The 18833-nt window shown below is 33.3% G+C and overlaps 2 pseudogenes across 1 annotated transcript; one reads left to right on the forward strand and one right to left on the reverse strand.

Annotated features, from left to right (window-relative positions):
- The first annotated feature begins 39 nt into the window (after positions 1-39).
- LOC141703068 (beta-galactosidase-like) lies at positions 40-5748 on the forward strand (annotated as a pseudogene). Its single transcript, XR_012567348.1, has 18 exons — positions 40-227; positions 630-725; positions 827-938; positions 1063-1144; positions 1254-1346; positions 1461-1604; positions 1769-1857; positions 1945-2050; positions 2161-2248; positions 2452-2570; positions 2668-2832; positions 3111-3288; positions 3408-3517; positions 3686-3795; positions 3895-4006; positions 4456-4566; positions 4694-4902; positions 4985-5748. The product of XR_012567348.1 is annotated as a beta-galactosidase-like (transcript).
- A 1229-nt stretch (positions 5749-6977) lies between these two features.
- On the reverse strand, positions 6978-10775 carry LOC141703069 (uncharacterized; annotated as a pseudogene).
- Between the last annotated feature and the right edge of the window lie 8058 nt (positions 10776-18833).

An 18833-nucleotide genomic window follows, 5' to 3' on the forward strand; every position in this document is an offset into this window, starting at 1 on the left:
CTCTCTCTCTCTCTCTCTCTTTCCCCTCTATATTTTCTCTCCCTCCAAAATAATTTGAAAATGCTGAAAACCAACTTTATTTTTGTTATATATGTTATGAGTTTATTATCATGGGCTTTCTTGTATTCAGTTGATGCTTCAGTTTCATATGAAACAAAGCTATCATTAATGGACAAAGAAGAATCCTCATTTCTGGCTCTATTCACTATCCAAGAAGCACTCCTCAGGTATGCATTGTTTGCAAATCTTTATGTGTATAGTGCATCTACTTCTCAATGTGGCTTTATCGTTGTAACTTATTGACTACTAATTCAAGAAAACAAATGAGCTTGATGGTAGGTTCAAAGTTCTCCGGAGTTCGGTTCTTGCTCATCCCGAGAATGAACAATTGGCTTTTTCTTGAATTTTTTTTATACAATTTATTGATACCTTAAGATTTTGGTTTTGTTTAATATTGTATTTTGTGTTCTTTCTTTTTAATGAAGTCCAATTTGTAAAAACAAAAGACATGTAATTTATTGACTACTTAATCAATAAATAAATGAACTGAAATTAACTGTTTGTTTTCTTTAAAAAATTTATAATTTATTTGAGGATGCTTCAAGATTTTTGGTTTTGTTTGAATGTAGATGTGGCCTGATCTTATTAAAAAGGCTAAAGATGGAGGCTTGGATGTTATACAGACTTATGTATTTTGGAATGGACATGAGCCTTCTCCCGGAAAAGTAAGAAGTTATTTTGTTTCTATGAGTGTTAAAATTTATCTAAATGAAATGTATTAACTGATTATGTTTTGTTTTATGTGTTTTTCTATTGAATTATTCAGTACAATTTTGAAGGGAGGTTTGATTTGGTCCGGTTTATTAAAATAGCCCAGCAAGCCGGCCTTTATTTCATCTTCGGATTGGTCCTTATGTCTGTGCTGAATGGAACTTTGGGTAAAAACTTAATATGTGTTTTTTCACAAGTATCATACTGGCAAATTGGCAATACTGAATTTACCATGAAAAATAGTGTTAAATATCGTATTCAGATATAAACATGTGTGAAATTTTTCACAAGTAAATTATGTTGATGGGGTTTTCCTGCTTGGTTGAAATATGTACCTGGTATGGCTTTTAGAACGGATAACGAGCCTTTCAAGGTTGTTACTTCAGAAAAAAGAAATGAAAATTTGATGATTTATTTGAATTTACGATTTTGGTAATTTGTATGATTTGTTTACTGATATCATTTTCGTTCCTTAAACGAAGGCTGCAATGCAAGGATTCACTGAAAAAATTGTCAGCATGATGAAGTCAGAAAAATTGTTTGAACCTCAGGGTGGCCCAATTATAATGTCTCAGGTCATTTTTTTAAGTTAAAAATGATGTTTGGAAGAATTGTGTTATACTGTATATTCCAATTTCAACATTTCATTCATCCACAATTTTATAATACAAAATAAGTTGTATATGCAGATTGAGAATGAATATGGACCAGTAGAATGGGAGATTGGAGCTCCTGGAAAATCTTATACTAAATGGTTTGCGAATATGGCAGTTGGTCTTAATACTGGTGTTCCGTGGATCATGTGCAAACAAGAAGATACCCCGGATCCAATTGTAAGGAGATTTATAACTTTTCTTATATTTGGAAGTATTTAGAGCTGATTACCCTGCTATTCTTCTGATTTAGTCCAGTTAATTAGGATTAGTAGACATAGTTGTTTGTGGAAGATGGTAGATTTTTAGGTTCTTACATTTATGTTGTTTTATCCCAATATCAGATAGACACTTGCAATGGTTTTTACTGTGAAGGCTTCACTCCTAAAAAACCCAACAAACCCAAAATGTGGACGGAAGTCTGGACTGGCTGGTAAATTACTTGAATTACATAGTAATATCTATGTCAACATGTCAGAAATGCAACTCTTTGGAACTTGACATGTTCTGTATGTCACAGGTATACAAAATTTGGAGGTGCAGTCCCATATAGACCGGCAGAGGACTTGGCATTCTCAGTCGCAAGATTCGTACAAAATAATGGTTCATTCTTTAATTATTATATGGTAAGTCAATTATTATTTGCAAGTTCTAATAATACTGTTCATCATGCTCTGTGATATGTACTTGTGTGCAGTTAGCTTTCTTCTAAAATACCCGCTTACTTGATTCTTAGTACCATGGAGGAACAAATTTTGGTCGGAATTCTGCTGGTTTGTTTGTTGCCACTAGCTATGACTATGATGCTCCACTTGATGAATATGGTAGGCACACCAGATCACACTTTCGGTTTTTTTTCATCTGTTAACTGCACCAGTATCGTTTCTTTTAGAAAAGAAGCAAGTACCAACTTATATAACTTAAAATGTGATTCCTTTTAGGAGTGACAATATTGAACTTAATTACGTACATTTAACATTTATCACATTAGTCATAAATTCATGATGGACTATCTGCCGTGTACTAGGATTACCAAGGGAACCGAAGTGGGGACATTTAAGAGATTTGCACAAAGCCATTAAGCTATGCGAACCAGCTTTAGTATCAGCATATCCAACAGTGTGGTCACTTGGCAAAAATTTAGAGGTAAAGTTGACGGGGCTGTCTAAAAGAGCATATATGATACTTTGTAGTTCACATCCTTTTATTTTTGAAGTGCCTTCTTATACATACCCATTTACAGGCTCATGAGTTCAGGTCAAAGTCTGGGGCTTGTGCTGCATTTCTTGCCAACTATGATACTAGTTCTTCAGCAAAAGTGACCTATTTTAATAAGCAGTATGACTTACCTCCTTGGTCCATCAGCATTCTTCCTGACTGCAAGAATGCCATTTTTAACACCGCAAAAGTATGAACAAAAAAAGTTATTTTGTGCATTTATCTCCATATTATGCCATTTGTTTTGAAGGAAAATTTTAATAACTTAATCATTTTCTTTTATTTTTATGTATTATGTCTAGCGAATATTCTTATTGTAGATTTTGAAAGTTGTGTTGTCAAACATTTTATAAATTTTATACTTTTGTCGTACATGAAAGTGCTCTAGTTTTCTCTTGAACTTAAAATTTCATCTGTGGGATATCTATATTCCTCCAGTATTGATATTTAGACCAATATTGTTCACAGGTTAGCTCCCTTGGTAACCATATGAAGATGCTTCCTGTAAGTACAGTTGAATTCCCTTGGCAGTCATATATTGAAGATGCTCCAAACTTGATGATAGTGATACACTTGCAATGATGGGGTTGTATGAACAACTAAATATCACTAGGGATTCGTCAGACTACTTGTGGTACCTTACAGAGTAGGTTCCCTTATTTTACCTGATCATTTGCTCTCCATATAATTTTATTTCAGCTAAATGTATACAGAACTTGTAGTCTTGGTGCAATGATTTGAATTGTTGCTTGTTTCTCCTTCCAGCGTGAATATAGCATCAGATGAAGGATTTCTTAAGGATGGTCAGGATCCTGTGCTTGATATTGTATCAGCAGGTCACAGTATGCAGGTTTTCGTGAACGGTCAACCATCAGGTAAACGAATTTATGTTCTTTGTCACTTTTTTTTTGAAACTAAGGAGTCCAAAAGATGAAAAAATGGTTTCCCCTTTCTAGAAAGGGCAATGCTGCAAAAAAGTAACTGCTGATTTCTGTAAATTCAGCAATTTTCCTTAAATTTTTGTTGTGTTTTTGTCTTGACAGGAATTGCATACGGAAGTTTGGAGAATCCAAAAGCGACATTCTCGGGTAATGTAAAGTTGAAAGCTGGAATTAACAAAATTTCTTTGCTGAGTGCTGCTGTAGGTCTTCCGGTTAGTTAAAACTTCCTATGAGTCTTATATTATTTCGAATGATTTCAAGGAGAAGTGAATTTCATCTCATGCCTGTGTAAACTATGTAATATATTTCAGAATGTTGGTGTACATTACGAGAGAAAAGAAACAGGAATTCTTGGCCCAGTCACCTTGAAGGGTCTCATGATGAGGAACACGAGATTTAGCAAAGCAGACATGGTCCTATAAGGTTTGTTTGTGTGGTGTCTTCTTATATTTTTTTTCTTACTTATTCCAGGAAAGCTGAAGATACTTGAAAATCAGAATAAAGACAAATAGAACTTAAAAAAACTGAGAGGGTTTAGCCTTTAGTTATGTATTTTATTACAGATAGCAACCATTTGCATTTGAAATATTATCGTAATCAACTGTTGGAATAAGTACCAATGTCTATCAAATTTAATAACTTACCACTACTGCGCCAAGAAACAGAGAACAATATTTTTCCCAATGTTATTAGTTAGATGCTACTCACAGTATTTTTCTTTTCTTTTTAAGTTATGCAAAAGATGATAAATGTGGATATCATTGAAATCATTTTTAACAATACTTTTCTTTTCATGTTGTTTGAACTCTCAACCTCCTGTAACAACTTACATAAGGATAGGGCAAGTAACTTACATGTTTTTCTTTGAAAAGGTTGGTTTAAAAGGCGAAACGTCAAGTCTTCAAACCCTTAAAGGAGGTTCTTCTGTCGAGTGGTTGACAGGATCATTGGTGGCTCAGAAACGTCCCCTGTCATGGTACAAGGTATATAATTATTCCCAAGTTCGCAATTAGACCAAAAAAATACATGTAATGTCATCATGCTTATCTAGTACAACTCGACATTATACAAATGTATAACCTCTCAATAATTGTTACATGATCTTTGCAGGCAACTTTCAATGCCCCAGAAGGGAATGACCCATTAGCTTTAGATATGAGTAGCATGGGGAAAGGACAAATGTGGGTAAACGGTGAAAGTATTGGGCGCCACTGGCCTGGAAATATAGCAAGTGGTGGCAACTGTGGTGTCTGCAATTATGCTGGAACCTACAACGAGAAGAAGTGCTTAAGCAATTGTGGAGATCCCTCGCAAAAATGGTAGATATTTAACCATCCATATCTGCTTTTTTTTGTGCTGACACTAGCACTGCTTTATATGTTTCCTACGCTTTTGTTCCAGGTATCATCTCCCTCGCTCATGGCTAAAACCAACTGGAAATCAATTGGTAATTTTTGAAGAATGGGGAGGAAATCCTAGTGGGATCTCTTTGGTAAGAAGAACGCCTTGAAGAAACTATAGAAGAGATATGTGCAGCTGCCCTCGGGCATCTTTAGTATTCGATAAGGGAAGTGAAAGTTCAAGAAGAATTCAACTTCAGTACATAATACTTCATCGCAACTCCTTCTGAACATATTATCTCGAAGAATCATGATGGTTCAACCTATTCGTTAAGGATAGGCAATTGGATTTTCTTTGCCTCGTGTACAGTTCATTTTTCCGGTTGATGAAAGTGTATAGCATATTCTTCCTCAGTTGGTTAATATAGAATTTAGGAGACAGCTACTAATAAACTTCTTGTATCCAAACAAGCAACCTTGTGTAAGCTTTTAAAGAAATTTAAATTTTCAGCTCTCTTCCGGATCCTAATCTCCGGTTCTTCTTAAAACCCTTATATTTCTCCATCTTAAACGTTATTCATATATACAAACTCATTTGTATATTTTCTGCAAGTCGATATAGTGACTAAACCTGATCTATGTTCGAACTTCGAAGCTCCTAAATACGAGGTAAAATTTGCAATTGTACGCTGTAAATTTAGTAGTGCTGTCATATGATATTTGCAGATTGAACATTACCAGGTTTTCAGTTTTTCGTTGGATTGTGTTCAAGTTCCTTTTTCTTGTACTTTGGATTCAATATTATGTGAGATCTGATTTGATGTAGTTCGATGAATGTCAGGCTAAGTTTTGTTCATATGAAGTTTGATTGGTGAAAATGTTGGCTAGTTTAAATTTACAGAGTGTGTTGCAATTCACTATTCACAAATCTACAAAACTCGTTAGTCAGTATAGCTCTCTATGAAGCTTTTAATTGATTACCCAGTAACTACATTGTGTGCTTGTATAAAAAGTATCTTCAACAATCTAAAAGTCTAAATTATCTCCGTTTTACTTGATGCTTTGGAGGACATTTGTACTGATTGACATATAACTTGCACATTAGCAAAAAAAGATACAAAAAACAAAGTTCCGACTTATATACAAGTAGGGTAATATTGACTGTAATTGTAGAAAAACAGGCAGTACAATTTACCTTGCAGAAAAAAATGCATCTCTTTAAAGGTGGCCATCAATACAGAGCATCTGTAGTTGCTGTAATGAGTACATTGCCTTTTTCACTTTGTACTTTCTGCAGATTCATCAATTTCTCGTAGGCTTTAAACGAACCGAGTCAAGTCGAATTTTTCCTTAGCGAGTTCGAGTTCGAGTTTTTTCTTAACGAGTCGAGTCGAGTTCGAAAAGTTTAACGATCAGATTTCATGTTCGAACTCGAGTTCGTTAACAACCGAGTCGAGTTTGAGTTGTTCACGAACTTTTTGAGTCGAGTCGAACTCGAGTCGAGTTCGAGTTGGTCATTAATTTTTTAATTTTTTTGGTCTTTTTCACAATTAGAGTCTAACAATGCCCAACCCAAAATAAATAAAATTTAAGCGCAGTCCAATTAGGAAGACACAGGTAGAGAATAGAGAATGTTCATGTATATATTTAGATATTTTTTATGCATATTGCTTATCGAGTCGAGTTTAACGAGTCAAGTCGATCTCGAGTCGAGTTCGAGTCGACCACTTGTAAACTCGGATCGACTCGATAAGCTAAACATCATATTTTCTTATTTGAACTCGAGCTCGATTACTTACGAGCGAGTTAAACGAGTCGAGTCGAGTCGAGCCTAACGATCAACTCGGTTCGTTTACAACCCTAAATTTTCTCATATTTCAAATTTCAGACAATTCCAAGAATCACAAGTGAATATAAATTGAAAGATTCCAAAAGGATATCAAAAGATCATTGACATTTCATTGCAAATTTGCAGTCAGTTTACCTTTCTTTTTCTAAATTTAGCAAAAAAACAAAAAACTTTTACATTGGTTACATAACTACAACAAAGATTACAAGAAAGACAATATTTCACAGGGAAGATAAAATTTTACTTATAGCTTCAATAGTATCACAGACATCCTTGCTTCCTTGGAAAACAGCTTTACCTTGGTGGCTCCACCTTGTTAATCTGTTGCGGAGGTCTAGTAGCATCAAACCGTAATCTTCATGATCATTTGAGTTGAGTAGCTTATGAACGCATTTCAGCAAATATTTACTTGACTTAGATTTGACCTGGCATATAAAATCACTTTCATTTTCTTCGGAGTCAATTAATGTGACCGACAAATTTTCAACCAAATCAGTTAAATAGAAGACTAAACATGCTCCTTTCTCAACTTCCTTTTTATCAGAATTTTCAATCCATGCAATCGAGCCATCCAACCATTGAGATTTCCTATTTTTGTGCTGCAAACCAGTTCTTTGGTGTTTGTTGACGGTAATATCATACCTGTTGCAGCATAATGCAAAAGAAGCTCCCAACCTTCTTCGTTTACATTTTCGTTACACCCAATCAAGATTCCCAATGAAATTCTTCTAAATAACAGAGCTTGCCCAATTTTTGCATTAGGAGCAGATTTTACATCAACTGAACTGTTAACGGTACTGTTAATATGCTTACTATACATGTCCTGAAAGTCATTGATCCACAATCGAATAATCTGACAATCATACTCCTTCCATGCACATCACTATGAAGTTTTTGTCTTTTGAGCTTCTTAGGTTTGTATTTTTAGCTAAACCATACTGCTTGGAAGTGAAATTACCAGCCATTTTCGCCAAATTCTGGGCTACAGTTTCCTGATGACTTGTACCAATGGGGTTCAGAATCCAGGCAATGTACCTTGCAGCAGTAGAACAAAGTGATTCTGCTTCCTCTGTATGCTGTGTCAAAGCAGCCCCAAATATACATGTGGAGAAAAAAATTGTCTCCAGAGTTTTGATTAAAGAAAAGTAACACACAGGAAAAAGAGAACCAGTCTGGAAAGTTCATAGCCGTAGCCCTAAAAGAGAAGAGTCAAAATATTTAATAAATTCATTTGAGCAACATAATTGTTCAGCACAGACAGAGAATTACCACATAGACTTGTGATCCACAAACGAACTTCTTGTTGCTTCCTGGTTTAGTAGAAGATCTTTCAGACCGGAAACGTGACTTGCTTATTTTATGAACTACCTGTTGCAAAGCTCCGCATGTCAAAGGTCCAGCCAAAATCCTCACAAATTGGTGATTGTAGGGGAAATAGGCATGAGAAAATGGCAGCGTTAAACTCATATCTGCTAAAATTCCCCATCTCATTGGTCTAGAAATGATATCCAATATCAATGAGACAATTTATTTTGGAAATCCAATAAAGAAGCCAAACCCCTGTATTTCAACCATGTGAAGAAAGTAGTGTAAAGTTTAAAGAACCCCCAAATAGAGAGTTTTAATCTCGACAGGTTATCAAGTTTAATGTGCACCAAGTGTACTACTGCATCAGATGCAAGATGCGTAACCCAACTAACCTAAAAATCCTGCTCAACTTCGCTAAAGTCTTATTCATCATGGTTTATCAGTTCACATCCATCAAATCAAATTTATAAGTTTACCAGAACTGGCCACTGTATTTATAAAGCATTAAAGTTACAATTACTCGGAAATATTTAGTATGCAAAAGACAGACATTTATATGTTAGAACACAGGAGATTAGCTATTTGGTTTGCCAAAATGTATATCCTCATCACTGGTCTTAGATACGCGCCTTTTTAAATAAGTATGAAGATATGCAATATAAATTAGAAAAAATTTAGAATGTTTCCGTTGAAAATATTGAATGGAGAGTGTCTACTCTATACTGTAAACTTTACCCTTGTTAATATGAATTGGATCTTAAAGTCCATTACACCTTCACAAAAGAGATAGCATTGATAAAATTAAGAACAAAATATAAGAATAAAAAACTTACGTCAATAGAAACCAGTTATGCAGCAAGCTTCTAGTCTCAATAAACATAAGAGGAGAAAATACCAAGGATAAAATTGTAGAATGCCATTCAATCCTATCAAAGAACTCAGTATCTAAACAAAGAAAAGGCCTCTTGGTATATTCTTGCAGGATCTGTGATACATCATTCTTCAAAATAAGAGGATCAAGATACCAAAACATCAACCTGAAGAAGGAATATGACATTTAGTAAGAAAAGAAGTTTGAAAAAAGCTGAGTAAGTTGTCAATTCTTCATATTCCATTTTTTGACTTAAGGAACATTTAACACTTAGCACACTTGAAGCAACATGCAAAACGCATGTGTTGACATTACAACTTAATTAAGACACCCTTTGTTTAGCAAGGTCAAAATTTATTTTTTCTTAAAAAGCAATTAGATTTTCACATATAAGGCCAATATATATGTAGAACCTTGTAAAAACTAGATACAAGTGAAAAGCATACCTCAGTGGAATCTCCCCCTTCTTAACAGACATTTCTTTCGGCACATATGGCAATAGTTTTGATAAATCAAGTGCTCTTCCATCACCAGGTCTTGCATCAAGAACAGGACCTAATTCCCTTACATGTCGAAAGCTTGATGCTGAAACCGCCACTCTTAGAACAGCGGGCAATAGTGAGTCGCAAAGGATCCCTGGAAGCTTACAACACAAGATTAAAACTAGCATCAGCAATTCAGCCAAACAACTATCGTAAAAAATAAATTACAATACACCATACAGTTCCTTGAAAATGAAAAATAATACACACTAAAGCAATTAAAAACCATGTCAATCAGCGTTGACTAAAATTTGCCTCACAATACTTTACATCGACATCTGAAGCGAAATTGCCATATCGCTATTAAATATGATAAAATAATACATCTAAATTTAACGCATACAAGTTGAACAAACATAAATAAACTAGCCAACTAAGTACATTACGATGTACCTCTTCAGACCCGCCGCGTGCCTTCAATTTACCCAAAATATCACCGCAGGCTTCCACCAATTCCACAATATCACGACTCGAAATAGAGCCACCAATCGACAAAACCGATTCTTCATCAACTGTATAACCTTACAATTAATCGACGAAGACAAAACAGCAACAATTGTCTTGATAGATACTCGATCACCGAATCAAACACCTAAAAATCACAACAACTTAAACAACCAATATAAACTACACAGAGGGAGAGAGAGAGGGAGGGAGGGGGGAGGGAAGGAGGAGAGAGAGAGAAGAGGAGAGAGAGAGAGAGAGAGGAGGGAGAGAGAGAGGAGAGAGAGAGAGGGAGAGAGAGAGAGGAGAGAGAGAGAGAGAGAGAGAGAGAGAGAGAGAGAGAGAGAGAGAGAGAAGAGAGAGGAGGAGAGAGAGAGAGAGAGAGAGAGAGAGAGAGAAGAGAGAGAGAGAGAGAGAGAGGATACCTGTGGAGAAGTGAAGCACATAAGTGAGAGAGCAGTGTCTAAAACCCTAACCCTAGAATGTTGATTAAAGTTGAGAGATTGGTTAAATTTTGCAATTGAGAGATCAATTGAATTGTCTACATTTTCAGAAACTTGATTTGAAGCTTTAGATTCAAAGCTAGGCTAGCGAATAAGTTTGTTAATTTCCTGAATCGCAGAATCCTTCTATTCGACGAGAAATGAAAGATTTTCCCGCTTAATTATAAGCCTGACTACTGGGCCGGTATACTTTCGAGTTTGGATGCTGGGCTGTAATTCTATTACTATAACATGTCATCCAACTTTATGTCTTTAGTGTCATGGTTTAGTTTTACGGAGTCCACTTTTTTTTGGAGACCTCTGGCATAGATAACGTCGAGTGACCAGCGGGTCATTTTCTAAAAAATTTTGTGACATTATCCAATTCTATTAGTAAAATTCTTGATCATTTTTTATTGATAAATATGTATAACGCCTAAAACATATAAAAACAAGTTGAGTATATATCAATGCGTATGATTTTTCATGTAAAACATTAATAACGTTTCATACGTTTTTAATATATCTCATTAATCATTAATACATATTTTCTTGTTTATGTCGTGTAATTTGTATTATAAATAAATACAAGGGTAGTCACTGTACATGTAAAATGAAAAGATTGAAGTTAATTTCATCAAAGATGTCAATATGTTTATAAAAAGAAACTAAAAATTAACATATAGTATATTGCAGAGTCGGGTAATTTTTTTTTTTTCGTTTTGGTCAAATAAACCCCGGAATAATGAGATATTTTATTACTAAAATTATTACTAATTTACAATTATCTGCTTAATATAAAGGATTAGTAATGCATAATTAAAGTGGTCAAGACCTGCAATCGTAACATCAACAAAGTAGAATTTACCTACAATTAATATAAGTTTATTTTTTAAGAAAAATGTATTTTTTTTAATTCAGCGGTAATGTTGATTTTAATCTCATTGATAATGTCTTAATTCATTAACTTAAAGTTGATATCGGTCATGTACTTAGCTTTTAATCATCTATTATACAAAGTTAATTTTATAAGATGTCAGATAATTGTCAATTCATAAATTTAAAATTGACCATAATCTATTTAGTTTTAACACATTAAAAAAAACAAATTTAATTGAGCATTCTTTTCAAAAACATAAAAGATTTTTGTTTTTCTTTTAGTATATATCAATAATTCTGAAATACACCATTAAAATTGAATTTAATATTGGTAAAGATAAAGTCACATGTGTGTGTATGTATGTAAATTATTATTTATTATATTTTCGAGTAAATTATGTTAGTCTCGTTTTTATATGTTAGATATCTTAGTCATGTATATATCTAATTGCTATTCAGTAAATTACTCAAATACCATGTATTTATGATTATTCAAAATTATAATTATCTTATAAATAAATTACAATAGTTTACATATCGTAGTCGTAGTAGCACTGACAGTCAAACAATATCTATTTTTACTCAACAGAGCATCAGTCATGGATGCGACATAAAAATAATTCATATCGTAAAGACTAATTATTGATATTCAGAAGTTTTTTTTCAAGAATCTGAAGATAAATTTGTACTAATATCATCATTCAAAACATTTTGAAGTTCCTTTCATTTATGATTCTAATATTTCTTTTTATTGTAACTTGATAACATTGTATATTATTTTTCTAAAATTAAATATTTCAATTTGATGAATTTTTTTAAAAATTAGTTGAACTTGTTAATTGTTTCAAAATATCGACTAATATAATTTTTTTTATTAGATAGCAGAACATGGATTAAAATTAAATAGGAATACATTATAGTTTTAACCTTTTTCAAATAATTCAAAATAGTTTTACAATATTTTCCAACACCAAATATTTTTTTTAAAAAATTTATTATTGCTAATTTTAAATATATTTTTTTCAAAATATTAAATTCTATAATTTTTCAAGTTTCTTATAATATATATATATATGCGAGTTAAGTTCTATTAAGTCCTTGTTTTTAGTGAGTACGGGAGTCCATATATGTTCATCAAGTAAAATAATACAAAAAATGTTGTAAAACGTATTATAATGTGAATCATGTTCTACAAATATCACTATTTTAATAAAATCTTGCAAATCTCATACATTTGACAAGTTGAACATTGCAGAACATATGATTTTATAGAACATGATCAGTTTGAAGAACATATGTATTCACGTTGTAGAACACGTAGATATTCAACTCGTTGAACATTAATGATATAAACACCATGACACACGTTTATATCATGTAGTTTATTTTAGTTTTTAAATTATTGGAAACATAAAACCCGAACCATTAGATTGGATTGTAATATAAAGTTAGGATTTTGGACTCCAGAACTCCACAAAAAAATAGGGACTTTATGTATATGATTACTATAATAACCACCATATCAAATTGAATAATATAAAATTTAGGATTTGTCTCACAATTTGAATATAATATATCTTTAATTAAATAATACAATAAATAAACTATATTTTTATGAAGAAGCATCAAATGTCTTACCATTTTTCAAATAAGATGTTAATGAAAATTATTAATTTTACTTTATAGTTGTAGTTTAATTTTTTCTAAAGAGAATGAAAAAATAGGACTTTAAGAGCACATCTTTATAAATTCACCATCATTGAATAATATTTTAAACATAATTTTTTTAAAGTGAAACATTAATAAATAAATCGATTTAGTATATCTTCGTAGTTTTAACGGAGTTTGTGACATCTCATGTCAAATTTTGAATATATTTTAAATTTTGGGGGTCAAGTTCTAGATGTAATAATGTAAACCAGTCAGCTAGTAATTTTGATACATAATATTAATTGACTTGATCGTATAAAGACCTCAAAAATATTAATTTTTATTAATATAAGATATTATAAAATTTATCCTTATTGGTAAGATATTATTGTCGAGCTCGCAGTTTAAATTTATTAAACCTAGATAGTGATGATGTATTTTCGGCTGAGTCATGTAGTCAAATTTCGAGTATTTTTCAAAATGGGTAAAATTTTGATTTTGAAGCTAGAAATTTTGATACATATTATCAATTGACCTGATTCTATAAATACCTCAAAGATATTAATTTTTACAACATAAGATATCACAAAACTTTTCTTTGTTGGTAAGATTTTCTAGTCGAACTCGTAATTTAAATTAAACCTAGGTAGTGACGTGGTATTTACGGGCAGGTCATTTAGTCAAATTTCGAGTATTTTTTGAAAAATGAGTCAAACTCTAATTTTGAATTCGAAATAAATCGAAATACGCTAATTATAACTTATCTAAATATGCAGTACAATATATTATTTATATAAGTGTATCTCTTTTCAACATATAAAAAAATTAATTATATGTACAATTTTTTATTAAAAATATATATTAAAAATGTATGAGACATACTTTTCAAATTAAAATTTATTTAATAAATAAGGGAATGATCCGTTTATGTACTATGCTTAACTTTATATCTCAAATTCAATTGTTCAAAACTAACTCTACAAATATTTTAGTAATCATGTTTAAAGTTAAATAAATTGTTGCTATTTACGACACTCACATATTATGTGTATGATAAAAAACTTAACTAACAGTATGATGTAGTGGTATGGTGATATGCTTGTGAATGTATATGCTCGAGTTCAATTCCTCCCAACAACCTCTTTTATATAAATTTAAAGTACATGGGTAAATTAGTCATTTCAATAAGACTTTTTAATCTCATGAATATTATCACCATGTTCTCTTATTATATATAGAGAAGAGATAATGTTAGATATATTGTGATGTCATGTCTAATAATGATTTGTGTTTAGTTTTTCAGATCTTGACTAACAGACAAATCAGGACTTAACTGGAAATCAGTACTTATACTGAAGTCAAAACTTAAGATATCAGAACTTAAGTTATCAGAAAGGATATCAGAAGATATGTATCAGGAGATAATATCAGGACTTAAGAAGACTTTATAAGAAAGGCGACTGATTGAAAGGAAAGAAGATCAAGACTAAAACAAGAAAAAATATGCATGGAGAAGAATTCTATGAAGAATAGAAGACTTGGAGGAAAAGATAACTAATTGATATATTTTAGGATACAGAATCATATTCGATATCAATTAGAAGATTATCTTGTAACTGTGTGGTATATAAACACAGACATAGGGTTACACTAAAAGTGTTATCATAATCGAGGATATATTCATTGTAACCTTAGCAGCTCTCGTGATATTTGTTCATCACTGATAGATAACAGTTTTATTAATAAGATCATTCTTTATTACATATTGTGTTCTTAATTCGATTTGATTGTGCTATACATGTATTCAACCCCCTTCTACAGTGTGTGACCTAAAAGTGGTATCAGAGCCTATCTGTAACACTATACAGTTTAAGATCCAAAACAATCATGTCTGAAGAAGAACAAACTCCAATCAAGCACACCAAAACTGAAGAAAACTCCAAAGACTCAAATCCACAGTCGATATGAGACTATTAGAGTTCCCATGCTGAGACCTTCCGAGTATCCCATATGAAAAGTGAGGATGACTATGTTTCTGGAAGCTACAGATCCAGAATACCTTGACAGAATTAAAGAAGGACCACATAAGCCAACCAAGCTCTCTGTTGTAGTTGCAGATCAGCCAGCAAAGATTGTGCCAAAAGAGAAAAGTGAGTATACAGCTGAAGATATCTCATATATTGCCAAGGATGCAAAAGTAAGGCATTTGCTGCATAATGCCATTGATAATGTCATGTCAAACAGGGTAATCAACTGCAAGATGCAAATGAGATATGGGATGCCGTAGAGAAAAGATGTCAGGGAACTGATGCAATTAAGAAGAACAGGAGGACTATACTCACTTAAGAGTATGAGCCTTTGACTCAAAACCTGATGAGTCATTAATGGTTTATATGACAGATTTGTCAAACTCTTGAATGATCTGTCACTGGTGGATAAGGAATATGATCTTGAAGATTCTAATCTTAAATTCTTTTAGCTCTTCCTGAAAGTTGGGATTTGAAGGCAATACTATAAGAGACAACTATGTCTGATGAAAACTACTCTTGATGAAATTTATGGCATGCTCAAGACTCATGAACTTGAGATGGATCAAAGAAGCAAGAGACATGGAAGAAAGTAAGGACAGTTGCTCTTAAGGCTGGGGAGGAATTCCCTAAAGGGTTGTCTCAAAGAAAGGCAAAGGAAAGGCTCTCATCACAAAGTCCGATACCGAGTCATCAAGTTTTGATAATGATGAGGACTCAGAAACGAAAGTCTATGAAATGGATGATGATGAAGAGATGATGAAATGTGTGCTCTTATGGTGAAGGGTATCACAAGATAGCTACGGAAATTCAGAAGGGGAAAGAAGTTTTTCAGGAAAAGTGGAAGTTCTGATAAGAAGGGATTTCAGAAAATATGAAGGCAAAGCTGGAAAGTCTGACATAGGAGATTACTCAAATGTTAAATGCTACAATTGTGGTGAGAAAGGCCACATATCTCCTGATTGCAAGAAAGGAAAGGTGACAAAGGCAAGGTACTGGTCACAAAGAAGAAAGCGGACAGACACTTCAGATTCTGAAGATGAGGTGAACTATGCCTTGATGGCAAATGCTGATAGCAGTTCTGATGCTGCTGAGTTAAAGGTACCTCAAACAACTTATGCTTTTCATACTGATGATATTACTGAGTTGAGATCTTATCTTAAAACCATATTCATTAGCTATAGAGATCAGACTTTAACATGTGATAGGTTAACTTCTGAAAATCTGGCTTTTAAGAAAAGGAATGACTATTTAGAAAAGAGTTAGTTATGTTCCATCAAACTCAGAAAAAGAGATGATGCTTTTTATGTTAGAGATGAAGTGTTAAAATTGAATCAATCTCTAAAAACTGAGTTAGAAAAGGAAAGAGAGATTATCAGGACTTGGACTAACTCTGGCAGAACAACTCAGAATTTACTAAGTAGTGGAAACTGGAAAGAGGGCTTAGGTTATGGAGATGATAAAAGTGAAACAGGAACTGAACAAATTAAGCCAATTATTGTTAAACTAATAAGCCAAAGGTAAATCCTGTTAAGTTTGTAGCTAAAACTGTAAAGTCTGATTTGATAATCAGAAGTTAAGAGAAAGTCAACTTCTGACAAAAAAACAGGATAACCAACTGAAGTTAACATAGGCTTAATGACAAAGAAGCAGCTTAAGTATAAGCTGAAAGAGATTAAGAATGTAAACAAGGTAAAGCCACCTAGGAAAAATAGGAATGGAAAGGAAGGTGTGAATAAAAGCAATAATTATAAGCCTGTTCCTAATGCTCCTAGAAAGAAATGCATAACTGTGGAAATTCTAACCATCTGGCTTCTTTTTGCAGGAAGAATAAGAATATAAACTCCTTACCTTCAAATCAGGAGTTAAGAGTCAGTCTGTTAGGTTTAAGCCACAAAATCCTTGTTTTCATTGTGGTAGTTTATGGCATTCCATTTATACTTGTAAGGAATATCATAGTTTGTACTATGATTATTATCAAATAAAACCTTCTTTAAAGAAAGTTAGCATTATTCCTTCTAGTGTAAGTTCTGATGCAAAGTCTGATACTGTAAATTCTGATAAGAAAAATGTTAACATAAACTCTGATGTTAAATCCGCTGCAAATGTTAACAAACTTAATAAGGCCAAAGGATCCAAGCAAGTCTGGGTCCTTAAAACTAATCATTAGTGGTCTTTGTGATTGCAGGGCAACAGGAAAAACATCCTAGTTCTGGACAGTGGATGTTCAGGACATATGACTGGAAATAAAGCCCTGCTATCAGACTTTGTGGAGAAAGCTGGCCCAGGAGTTTCTTATGGAGATGGCAACATGGGAAAAACTCTGGGATATGGCAATATCAATCTTGGGAATGTCATCATTGAAAAAGTAGCTCTAGTCTCAGGACTTAAACACAATCTGCTGAGTGTTAGTCAAATCTGTGACAGAGGTTATCATGTGGATTTCTTTGAAGAACACTGTGAAGTTGTAAGCAAATCTACAGGCAAAGTTGTTCTGAAGGGATACATGCATGGTAACATTTATGAAGCCAAGCTTTCAACAAGTTCTGATGGTTCTGCAATCTGTCTGTTAAGCAGAGCATCAATTGAAGAAAGCTGGGATTGGCACAAGAAACTCTCTCATTTAAATTTAACAATATAAATGAACTAGTCAAGAAAGATCTTGTGAGAGGACTGCCAAAATCAGTATTTGCTCCTGATGGCCTTTGTGATTCATGTCAAAAGGCAAAACAAAGAAAATCTTCATTCAAGAGCAAGACTGAATCTTCAATTCTTGAGCCTTATCACCTACTACATGTTGATCTATTTGGTCCAGTGAATGTCATGTCTATTGCAAAGAAGAAATATGCTATGGTCATAGTAGATGAGTTTACCAGATACACATGGGTGTATTTCTTGCACAAAAAAGTGAAACTGCATCTATCTTGATTGATCATGTCAAAAACTGGATAAATTGGTCAAAGACTCTGTGAAAATCATAAGAAGTGATAATGGCACTGAGTTCAAGAATTGATATGGAAGAGTTCTGCAAAGACCATGGAATAAAGCAGGAATTCTCTGCTCCTGGAACTCCACAGCAAAATGGAGTTGTTGAAAGAAAGAATAGAACTCTTATTGAAGCTGCACGAACTATGCTTGATGAAGCAAAGTTACCAACCTACTTTTGGGCTGAAGCTGTGCAGACTGCTTTTTTACTCAGAATGAAACACTTATCAACAAGCATGGAAAGACACCATATGAGATGGTGAAGAAAAAGAAGCCAAATCTGAAGTACTTTCATGTATTTGGATGCAAGTGTTTTGTTCTTAAGACTCATCCTGAACAGCTATCCAAATTTGATCTAAAAGCTGATGAAGGAATTTTTGTTGGATATCCACTTTCCACAAAAGCCTTCAGAGTCTACAATTTAAGAACAAGGGTTGTCATGGAATCTATCAATGTCTCTTTTGATGATAAGAAGATTACTGGACTTGAAGATTTCAATGATCATGATCAGCTGAGATTTGAGAATGAAGTTTTAAATTCTGATTCTGTAAATTCTGATAGTCTAAATCCTGATACTGCAAACTCTGATGGGTTAAACTCTGATGTTATTGAAACTGTGGTGACTACGCCAAAGGAAAATGCACCTGTAGGGGGAGCATATTGAAGATCCAACCACATCTCAAGAAGCATCAGAACCTAGAACAGGCTCTTCAAGTTCTGATTCATCAAGTTCTGATGGGCCAAGTTCTGATAATTTTGGAAACTCAAATTCTGAAGAATCCAACTCAGAGAGCATAATTTCAGGGGGAGCATCAGAAAATGTTGATGGAGACAGCATGGATCATGGGGGAGCATCCAGTTCTAGAGATCACC

Source organism: Apium graveolens, unplaced genomic scaffold, assembly GCF_009905375.1.
Source record: "Apium graveolens cultivar Ventura unplaced genomic scaffold, ASM990537v1 ctg6175, whole genome shotgun sequence".
Taxonomy (NCBI): domain Eukaryota; kingdom Viridiplantae; phylum Streptophyta; class Magnoliopsida; order Apiales; family Apiaceae; genus Apium; species Apium graveolens.